The sequence below is a fragment of the Scyliorhinus torazame genome, chromosome 14 (assembly GCF_047496885.1).
Source record: "Scyliorhinus torazame isolate Kashiwa2021f chromosome 14, sScyTor2.1, whole genome shotgun sequence".
NCBI classification, from domain to species: domain Eukaryota; kingdom Metazoa; phylum Chordata; class Chondrichthyes; order Carcharhiniformes; family Scyliorhinidae; genus Scyliorhinus; species Scyliorhinus torazame.
Genome location: NC_092720.1, coordinates 197,922,014 through 197,933,692, shown reverse-complemented (window position 1 = coordinate 197,933,692; position 11,679 = coordinate 197,922,014). Strand labels below are relative to the sequence as shown.

Below are 11,679 nucleotides of genomic sequence, written 5' to 3'. Positions count from 1 at the left end.
AGGGTGTGCGTGTGGGGTGGGAGTGTGGGTGGGGAGTGTGTGTGGGGGGAGTGAGTGTGTAGAGGGGGAATGTGTGTGGGCGCAGGGAGTGTGTGGGGGAGAAGTGTGTGGGGGGAGTGAGTGTTGGGGGGAGTGTGTGTGGGGGGAGTGTGTGTGTGGGGGGGAGGAGTGTGAGGGGTGGAGGGAGTATGTGGGGGGAAGTGTGTGGGGGGAGTGAGTGTGTGTGGGAGGGGGGGCGGTGGGGCCCTCAACCTCGTGACCAAAAACATCTCTCCGAGTGACAACAATCAGCATGTTTGTGAGTCCAAACCCTCCTGATCAATCTCTCTCTCTGCCAGTGTCAGAGAAGTTTCATCTTTCCTCGCCGAACAAAGTGAGACAGAGAAAGTTTTCTTTCCGGAAAGTTGAGCCTGTGATTGTGGCTGAGGGGCGGTTCACTTCCTTTTAAGGGCAATATGCAAATCAGCATAGCGGACCTTTTAAGCCATATTTCTCCAACTAGAGAGGAACATTCCAACATTTTTCAGAACAATACCGAAGATCTGAATTTACTGGTGAGAGGAAATTGTAAGTAAAGGGTCAGTTTGGCGGTGTAAATGCAGTAAGTGTGAGTGAAAGATGTGATGTGTGGTGTGGGCTGGGAGTGTGTCGTGTTTTTAAGCATACTTACCTGGCAGGGGTGAAACCATGATCAAAAAGGTGGTTCGCCCAGGACGAGGCTAGCCCATTGCACTTCGGGTGTGCTGACGCCTGCGATGTCCACAAATGCGGGATACTTGACTGCAAAATTTGTGGTAGTGGGGGACTGCGTTCGCGCTCTCCCCTGGTTTACAAAACAAAAATAGAATTGCTCTGAACACAATTGCCAGTAGGGTGCTCAACCTTGTCCATCCATCTAGTCCTTCGCATTTGCTGCAGTTACCAAATCTTTCCACACAATAATTTCCTACAACCATTAACACCAGACAACTATTCCCTCTGCTCAGAGTTTATTACTCTGCCTGCAATTGACCCACAACTATCATTTATTTCCCCCAGAAAAAGTTACCCTCACCCCACACAATTCTCCCCCTGACATTTTATTTTGTGATGTGGAGATGCCAGCATCTGGGGACTGGGGTGAGCACAGTAAGAAGTTTTACACCACCAGGTTAAAGTCCAACAGGTTTGTTTCGATGTTACTAGCTTTCGGAGCACTGCTCCTTCCTCAGGTGAATGAAGAGGTATGTTCCAGAAACATATATATATAGACAATTCAAAGATGCCAGACAATGCTTGGAATGCGAGCATTAGCAGGTGATTAAATCTTTACAGATCCACCAGAGATGGGGTAACCCCAGGTTACCCCATCCATTTTATTTTGTGGCTGGCAAATTCCAAACACCATGGGCTGGATTCTCCATTCCTGAGGCTAAGTGCTGATGCCAACGGAGGTTCCGTGGAGTTTCACGATGGGAAAATTGACGCAAAATCCTCACCAATTCTGCTACCGGTGAGTGGCTAGCAGCGGCGTTGCGTAAAACACTCGTGGAACGCGTAGAAAATGGTTGGAGAATCGCCAGGTCCCGTGCCGAGTGTTGCAGACTGGCACATTCCAAGGTCCAGGACTACGTGCTGAGGGACGCACTCAAGCAGCTGCTGCCAAGGCGCAATGGGGAAAGGCCACTGTGTAAGGTCTTTCCAGCAAATGTACACCGAGGGGTGGGTAACAGTGTAAACCCCCCTCGGTCTGGGTCATTAACACTCCAATGTATAAAAGAAACATGACAATATAAATGTTTAAGAAGGAATTGTAACGTAAAGAGCGATATGTGTGTACGGTTATCAAAATTGAATGGAAGAAAGTCAAGGGAATGTGTAACTCTGATGGAAATGTACAGTAAAGACAATTCAAAATGTTCTGTAATGTTTATGATAGATTTTATGAATAAATTATATTTTTTGAAAAAAAAAGGTTCGCCCAGGACGAGACTAACCCATTGGTTTTGGCTAAGGTCAAGTGTAGTCTCTGTTGATTGTGGATTGGAGAACACGGAGGGAATGAAGTCGTCGAAGAGGAAACGTTTAGAGCTCGGCTGCTATTGGTGGATCTACATGCTGGTCTAAGCCTCTGGTTTAGGCCTCACACCGATACAGTTGAGACTCAACGTGTGAGCTATGGCTGCAGCTGCATCCCGACCACCAGGCTGGGTAGTGCGAAACACTGTCCGAGTCATAGCGAAGAAGGCGGAAGGGGAGTCACCTGTGGACCGCAATTTCTTCGTGAAGCGGGTGCTGCTCGAGTGCTGTGTGTTTCAAGCAACAGATATCTTCTGCTTGCAAGACTTCCCCAACAATGGATATTTTGACGTCACCTTTGTAGAGGGTGCCATCTCCGCTACTCCACTACTGGGCCGATATCTGGGGTTTGAATATCTGTGTGTGTCTCTCTCCAGCTGGCACTGAAACTTCAGAGGCCAGGGGATGTCGCACTGGGACACTTCCACTGAAGAGAGCACTGATTCAAGCCTGCCGTTTATTCCTAACCGACAGCCTGAGACTTATATCACACAGATCTCCAGACCCCTACCAATACCCAGGTGATTCTCTCTCTTGCCGGTGGTGCAACACTCACCCGGTTCCTACTCCACTAGAGTAGCTTTCCCAAGAGAGAGAATAGGACACTGCTGTTTATTCCCTAACCAGCAGTCTGTCCTGAGTGAATCGCTCAAGATGACCCTCGATTCCTGAACCCGGAATTAAGGTGAGGAGTATTTTAACAATGACTTGGTCAGAGATCGCTGGTGAAAGATTGAAGAATTTAAACGACTCCAATTATCATCAAATCAAGGTTTATTGCAAAACCCAGGTCAAAATCATCAACAGAAGAAACACAATAAAATCTTATGCTCTAATACAAACTAAGGCTATTCAAAAGTAATATAGCGGACACAACGAAAATTCTTATGATTACACAGTTTTTAGCAATATCACAAGGCACAAAACAAGTTCCCTTCCCCAAAGCCTCAACCACTATTAAAGTCAAGGGAGTTTCGCAAGCTGCTGCAGGATACTTACGGTCACAGGCTGCAGAGGTCAAGTCAGGGGTGCAGAGGTCGAGCCAAGAACGAAGAGACCCCCAATCGAAAACACAGCCCCTTTTATATTGTTTTACCTGGCTTTGTCCTGTGATCGGCCAGCCCCTTTTGCATTGAAAAAGGTAAGATTTAAAGTTCCCGCTGGTCCCGCCCCCTTTGAGCCGGTCAGACCTGTCGAGATGGGAGTACCTCCCCTAGGTCCGCCTCCAGTCTGTTTTTTAAGATAACGAGGTTGAGCTCCCTTGAAGATTTTCAAAGACTTCCATCTGCTCCGGAGATAGCTGCTATTCTCACCTCGCTATGTTGATGGGGTGTTAATTGGATTCTGCTCTGGTGGAGGCCAGGTCATTTACATTTGCATGGGGCTATGACCATCCCATTGTCCTGCTTGCATGCAAGCCTCCTGTGTATTCCCGTGCCCCTTTGTCTGTGTTTTGATGTTATCTTGTTGTCTGGCTCCTTCTTCCTTGTAGCTCCTAGGGGGGTGTTTGTAAATATTTATGTGCTTATGTCCCTACTCAGCTCAGCGGACCAAGCCTGCTGGGAAAACTGGTTCTGTTCCCTTGGCTGGAAAGTCAGTTTACAGTCTCTGAGTTTCTCCAAAAGGGCCGAATTGCCCGAAAACCTTACACCTTCAAGAGTGTCGCAGTTTGCATCAAATTCTTGAATGTGTTCAAAGACAATGGTAACCAGAGCCCCCTGTCTATGCTGACTGCGGAGCCTCTGTTTACGCTACCGTCGCAGCAAAACCGGGTTGTTACACTGCACACGTACAACCCCCACGTCCCCGTGTCTGATGTGCTCACGTTCCTCGCCAGGTACATCGAGCTGAAAAGTAACAGCGCGCAAGTGAAGGACACCTTTGGCATCTGGACAAGTGAGCACCAGATCAAGGTGACTCTGAGAACAGATGGCGACGGAACCATCCTGCATCCCCCCTCCAGTTTCGCCATTGGAGGAAAACCTGGCTATCTCTACTACGTGTATGACGCACCTGTGGCAAAACGGGGCACGTTGCCGCCAACTGCAATGTCACCTTCTGCAAAAACTGCAGGCAGGAGGGACACATGACAAAGGACTGCAAGGAAGACAAGTGCTGCAACCTGTGTGGGGAGGCCGGCCATCTTTACAGGGCCTGCCCAAAACGCGGGGCAACGTACGCACAAATCATCAGCGGCGGAGTCAAAAAGGCAACCACAGAGGAGGTTCATGCACCCTCCATCGACAAAGACACCACAGCACAGAATGCTGAAAATTAACAGAAGGGCCCTCAACAAAAAGTGGAGGCCCCAGCTCAACCTGACAACTCAACCCCAACCTCATCTGACGAGGACGACACAATGGAAGAGGCTGGAACGAAGAATCAAGGGCCCTGGGAAACGGTGAACAGGGACAAATAAAGAGGAAACAAGAAAATGAACTGAAGGAACCCCCGATGGGGAATGGCAAAAAGCGACACCTTTCAGCCAGCGGGCTTAGTGCCGAAACCTCCTCCGATGAGGGAAAACAAGACCAGAATCGGCCTCAAAATAAAGAGGCAAAGTACCAATGTAGAACAGGATGCACAGACCACCAGACCACAGACAGGGAAGGAAATAAAGCACGGCGAGATCATCAACCTCTGGTGGATGGGAACAGCAATATGACCAATGAATACCAAACGCCGGACATTAAAAATAAGGTCACAGACCAACTCCAGAAAGTAACAAGCAGCAACAACCCAGGTGAAAACCGGCCTGCAACTCCAACACCCACTGAATGCCACGACGGATGCCAGGTATTTCTAATACAACTAGTATTGGTAAAAGATAGCTGTTTAAGCATAAATATTAAGCCCCAGTTTTAATTACCCATTTAAAATGAGAATTTCAGCACCCATGACCTCAGGTCATCTCAAAACATATAGCTTCAATAGATACACAAAACAGCATGATACAGCATAATTCACTTTTACTGAGGTCCGTTGTTCTAGCAAATACATTTGCAAGACAGTGTGACATTAAAACACAAGCCGTACCAGATATCAGATCAAGGATGAAGCAGGCACCATAGCAACATGAAGGCACCATTGTTCACAATGCAGATCACAGCTAAGTCAGCAGAAGACCAGTTTTTTTGCTGGTAAAGATAAGCAGAATATCACATTCCATAACATGGAGACATGAAACAATTAAAAGCTAATGTTGCACATTGAAGATGGACGGCCTGCCGTCAAATCAAATGTGTTTGAGTCTAACCCAAACCAATCAGGATTATATTGGCGTTTTTTCTGTGATGTAGTGTTTTAGTGTGTTTCTGTAGTAGTGTTTTAGTGTGTTTCTGTAGTAGTGTTTAGTGTGTTTCTGTAGTAGTGTTTTGGTGTGTTTCTGTAGTAGTGTTTAGTGTGTTTCTGTAGTAGTGTTTAGTGTGTTTCTGTAGTAGTGTTTAGTGTGTTTCTGTAGTAGTGTTTAGTGTGTTTCTGTAGTACTGTTTTGGTGTGTTTCTGTAGTAGTGTTTAGTGTGTTTCTGTAGTAGTGTTTAGTGTGTTTCTGTAGTAGTGTTTAGTGTGTTTCTGTAGTAGTGTTTAGTGTGTTTTGGGGCGTTTTGGAGAATGTTTTTGAGGTTTTGATGTTCAGTTTTAGATTAGCTCTCTCTCTCTCTCTCTCCCTCTTTTTCATGTTTCATTTCCAGACTTTGACCTTTTAAAAGTTACTTTCGAGCTGTCTGCCTAAGCAAGAAAATAATGTCTTTGATTCTTCTGAAAGCTTCAAATTGTCTACGAATTGCCTTTTAAATGACTTTCAAATTGTAATCAATAGAAGACAAATAAAAGAATTCCTTTTGGCACCTGAGAAGTTTTAACTGCAAATTTCTGCAGTCCCAGTAATCGCAAAGTGCTTCTGGTAACCGAATAGTAGGAATACTATAAATTCCTTCAACTTTACACAGTCAAATAAGACTAGATCTAACAACTTGGCGTAGTCCAATAATATTAAAGATCTGACACCCCCCCAATGCATCCCCGTCGGGTTCACGGGCCCAGTGTGGACCAGGACAGCTTTCTCAGCCCTGCAACTGTGCAACAGTTTGCGAGCACCACCGGCATGCTGGGGAACATTCAACAGCTGGAACACCCAACTGCATAGACTCTGGACTCTGAGACTGGTAAATCTACCTTTTTAAAATGGGGTTTAAAATTGCATCTATTAATGTGCGAAGCATTAAAGATACTTCGCGGTGTGTAGCCACACTCGGATACTTCACAAACGTGAAAGCCGACCTACTGTTCCTGCAGGAGTGCGGAATTCCTCACCTCAGCAACTACAGGCACTGGTCGAGCTGGTGGCCCCATGGGCCATCCATCTGGTTAGGAGGAAACGACTGTCGTTCGTCCGGCCTGGGTATTCTGCTGCGGGGAGGCAACTTCACCATCTCCGACGTTAAGGAGGCAGTGGGTGGACGGCTCCTTGTAGCAGACGTTAAACTCAATAAGGTCCCTCTCAGACTCATTAACGTGTACGCCCCGGCCGTAAAGAGTGAGCGGCCGGCAGTCCTTCAGCAACTCCCGCTGCTGTTGGCCACCTCCAAGCCGGTCATCCTGGGCGGTGACTTGAACTGCATCATCGATGCGGCTGGACGATCCGGCAGAGCCAACAGCAAACTAGACGCTACCTCCAGGCTCCTGATGGAAACGGTAAAAGACGCCAAGCTGCTCGACGTCTTCAGCAACCCTGCAGACGGAGCGCAGCGTAGGTACACATGGTCACGACCAGACGGGTCCGTCCGCTCCAGGATAGGCTTCTTCTTTGTGTCCCGTGCTTTTACGGTCAGGTCCACCGTCATTAAGCTGGTGTTCTTCTCTGACCACTGCCTCCTACTGGCCGACTGTCACATGCAGGAAAACCAGGGGGCGGGCAGGGGGACATGGAAGCTGAATGTAAAACTGTTGACTCCAGCGAACCAGAAAAAGGGATTACAAAGGTTGGAGAACCGTGAAACCCCTCTTTGAGTCTCCACATCTCTGGTGGGAAGCAATCAAGGGGAACATCAAAAGGTTTTTCATCCTCAAAGGCATTCAAAAGGTGAGAGTGAGACGAGGGGCCGTGTCCAGGCTCCAGAAATGTATGCAGAATTTGCTCCAGCTGCAGTCGATGGGGGTTGATGTCAAGGAGGATCTCCAAGAGGTGAAGAGCCAGCAATGAATGAATGAATGGACGGACGGAAGTGCAGGCTGTCATAGGGAGCACTGGCATTGCTGGCTGTGGGGGGGCATGAGCACTGGCAGTGCTGGCTCAGGGGCTGGTTGAGGGAGCACTGGCAGCGCTGCCTGTTGGGTTGCACTGGCAGTGCTGGCTGTTGGGGGTGGCGGAGCACTGGCTGTGGGGATGGAGGTAGCACTGGCTGTGGGGGAATGGGGGTGCAGTCCTGGCTATGTGTGGGAGATCAGGCAGTGCTGGGTTTGGGGTTGAGCACTGGCAGTGCTGACTGTGGGGGTCACTGGCAGCGCTGGCTGGGGAGGGAAGCACTGGCATTGCTGGCTGTGGGGGGAGCACTAGCAGTACAGGCTGTGGGGGTGGGGGTGCACTGCCTGTGGGCAGGTGCGGGGAGCACTGGAAGTGCTGTCTGTGGGGGGGCACTGGCAGTGCTGGCTGTGGAGGGCACTGGCAGTGCTGGCAGTGGGGGGGCACTGGCAGTGCTGGCTGTGGAGGGCACTGGCAGTGCTCCCCCCCATTCCAACATTCCACCATGTTGATGTGGACATCTGTACATGTTTCAGAGCTGACACTGAGACACACACAAAATGTACAATATCAATTATTATTCTGAAGCAATTGATTAAATCACCCCTTAATCTAAATTCCATTGTTTTAGAGTAAAGCTTCATTTACACTGTTCATCGAACACTCACAACCCAAATACTGGGGTTAAAAACAGGGTCAAAATCCCCCTGACGATTATAAGAATTGAGCCCCAAGTTCAAATCCCTCTTCTTCTCCACCTCTTTGCTCTCTTCACGCTCTTCTTCCTGCCCGGGTCACCCAGCAACAACGAACCAACATTGACCGTGACCGGAGCAGTGAAGATCAAAGTCGTAAGTCTTAATTCAACGCTCGCTACGAGATAGGCGCTCCTAGCTACCAATCCGTACCAACTTCGAATCCCGCAGGCTCAGAACCCAAACGAAAGGCCATTTGTTTCCCTGACCTGGTGGGCCAGTTCAAAGTTAAGTATAGGCCTGTTAGTTGTAGAAGTAGCTTAGACGTAGTATTTGTGCATGAGTAGTGATTACTGTGTATAATAAATGTGCTTTGATTTAAATCTTACTAATCAGTGTATTGGATTATTGATCATTACTCGGACTTGAACCTCGTGGCGGTATCATAAAGATACCTGGCGACTCGAGAGCAAAGGTAATAAAACAGAGCAATTGAACTAAGGCAAAGTTAGCAACATCACCCACCAAAGGGTTAATGTGTTTGTGTCGAAGTGCAAGGCCGGGGCGGCAATAAAGAGACAACTCATGTGAGTGTGGCCTGTGGAGTAGGCCTCAGTCCATCCACTTGTCCTCTGGAGAATAGCCCTTGTCCAAAGATTCCTGCTCACATTGCAGTCTTCAAAATTCAAATTCCTGGGGAAAAGAGGGAGAAAGTTAACTGAAAGACAGGAAAACGTTGACACTATTTGATCTAGTGAGATCCCAGGATCCACTTTTCAGTTACACAAACTCTCAGCAATGTTCAAACACAAAAATGGCACAGCTTTCAACCAGAGGCTAAAAAAAGATGAGAGACAGTTTCCCCCTTCCCTTATGTTTCTCTCTGTCTTTCGATCCCTCACTCATTTATATTTCTGTCTCCCTCCCTCACTCACTATCCCTCAGATATTAAAATTACACCTCGGTCAGGGTAATAACCAGACACAACTCACCCTGGGTGAAGCCTGCAGAACAGGCCTCAGCCAGCGCTGAGTTCAAATACTATTGGGAAATGATTAGAAACAGTATTGGTTGGGATCTCCTCAGAGTTCTGTGTACAAACCTACCCCCTGACTTTCTGTCATGAATGTTTTCAGTCTGTCCGCTGCGATGGTTTACTAAAGGTGTGTCTTCACATGAGAGGCCAGAGGCATTTGTCCTGTCTATGATCATGTTAATTCAGGGCACAGCAACAGATCTACACTGTCATCATTAAACCCTCCCAGGACAGGTACAGCACGGGGTTCGATACAGAGTAAAGTTCCCTCTACACTGTCCCCATCAAACAGTCCCAGGACAGGTGCAACATGGGTTTAGATACAGAGTAAATCTCCCTCTACACTGTCCCATCAAACACACCCAGGACAGGTACAGCACGGGGTTAGATACAGAGTAAAGCTCCCTCTACACTGTCCCCATCAAACACTCCCAGGATAGGTACAGCACGGGGTTAGATACAGAGTAAAGCTCCCTCTACACTGTCCCCATCAAACACTCCCAGGACAGGTGCAACATGGGTTTGGATAGAGAGATGCAGAGATGGAGAGGCTAACAAAAGACATTCATTTGAGAATTTGAAATTCCATTTAACACTGCCAGCAAAGGTACATCATGGGGTTAGTTACAAGTTGCACATCCCTCTATACTGTCCCCATCAAACACTCAAATGTGGGGTACAGCACGGGGTTAGATACAGAGTAAAGCTCCCTCTAGACTGTCCCTATCAAACACTCCCAGGACAGGTACAGCACGGGGTTAGATACAGAGTAAAGCTCCCTCTACACTGTTCCATCAAACACTCCCAGGACAGGTATATAGGGACAGGAGTTGGCCATTCAGCCTATCGAGCTTTCTCGAGCGACTACACCATCTCAATTTCGATGAATCAAGAACCTGTTTTAATTTTCCGACAAAAAACGCTGAATCAATTTAACTCCTGGCAGCATCAGTAGCTGTAAATGCTGCTGTACACTCTGTCTGAAATATTACTGCATTAGAGAATGTCATTGTGAATATTAGCTTGTAATATATAACTGTTCACATCCATATCGCTATTGAGAACACATTAGCTCCTTTCCAGGTTATCACTGCAGTTGACTCTGTCACTGTTTATGCTATAAGATCTTGTCCCAGTTAATACGACATTACGCCATGTACATCTGTACATGTTTCAGAGCTGACACTGAGACACACACAAAATGTACAATATCAATTATTATTTTGAAGCAATTGATTAAATCACCCCCTAACCTAAATTCCATTGTTTCGGAGTAAAGCTTCATTTACACTGTTCATCAAACACTCACGACCCAAATACTGTCTGGGGTTAAAAACAGAGTCAAAATCCCTCTGATTCAACAAATTTTTCATTCAAGGTTTTTATTTTTATTTTTTGGAAATACAGAACTCAAATTGCACACAATCCCACGGTGGACTCTTGCTTATTTCAATCATGAGCTCTGCGCTTCACATTCAAACATGAAGTTTAAGCTCCAATTAAAGGTGGCTGCTTGTCTCTGTTTGTGTATTCGCTGTTCCTGCTGCTTTGTCACTTGCCTGAAGTATTTGAATAATAGGTGTTGGTTAATCAGTCCTTTCTACCAGCACATGGAAGTTGTGAACATTCAAGCCTCACAGTCTGATGTAGTTAACAAACAACTGCATCCTTTGATAATCAATCGATTTCCTATCCCTAAATAGATTGGACACATTTTCATAATGCAGGAATATCTCAATCAAACTTCAGTTCCCATACACTTGTTAACACTTGACTGCAAAAGGTAAATGCCACTGAGAGATTCCGAAAGCTGCCACAGAAGTGACTGGTTAGATTAAATTTTGAAACAGAACTATGTTAACTGATGCCTCAATCCTATCACACAGAAATGTTGTACGTTTTGAACTTCCACTGTTTCTATCTTCTCATCATTTATAAAGAACACGGTTCTGTCCTTTCTAAGTCAAAAGTGCATCATCTTATATTTCCCTACACTGAAACACGTCCACCAGTTGTGCCTACTGACAAAACATTAATATCTCTCTGCAATTTGATGTTCCCAGCTATGCTGCTTACAATGCTGTCTAATGATTGGTGTCGTTGGCAAACTAGGATGTGTTGCATTCTATCAAATTATCTTAAATGACTAAGATATTCAGTAAAACTCTGTGTGTGTGCATGCGTGTGTGTGTATCTGTGAGTGTGTGTTTGCATTTAAGTCTCAAAGGAATATAGGAGCAGATGCAGTCCATTCAGCCCATTGAGCCTGATCCACCATTCAAACAGATCTTGGCAAGCCCAGACTCATGCACACTCACACACTCATTCCTATGTTACTACACACAGTCGATTTGTGTCTCGAACATGTTCAATGATTGAGCTTCCACAGCCCTCTGGAATAGCATGACAAAGATTCCCCATTTTCTACAGAGTGAAGCTCCCGCTACACTGTCCCGATCAAACACTCCCAGGACAGATACAGCACTGGATTAGATACAGAATGAAGCTCCCGCTACACTGTCCCCATCAAACACTCCCAGGACAGGTACAGCACGGGGCTAGATACAGAGTAAAGCTTCCTCAATACTATCCCTATCAAACACTCCCAGGTCAGGTACAGAACACGGTTAGATACAGAGTAAAGCTCCCAC

At 46.7% G+C, this 11,679-nt stretch overlaps 1 non-coding gene across 1 annotated transcript; it reads left to right on the top strand.

Annotated features, from left to right (window-relative positions):
- The first annotated feature begins 662 nt into the window (after positions 1-662).
- LOC140390784 (U1 spliceosomal RNA) lies at positions 663-826 on the top strand. The gene has a single exon (XR_011934841.1). It is a non-coding gene; the product is annotated as a U1 spliceosomal RNA (small nuclear RNA).
- Positions 827-11,679: the final 10,853 nt, after the last annotated feature.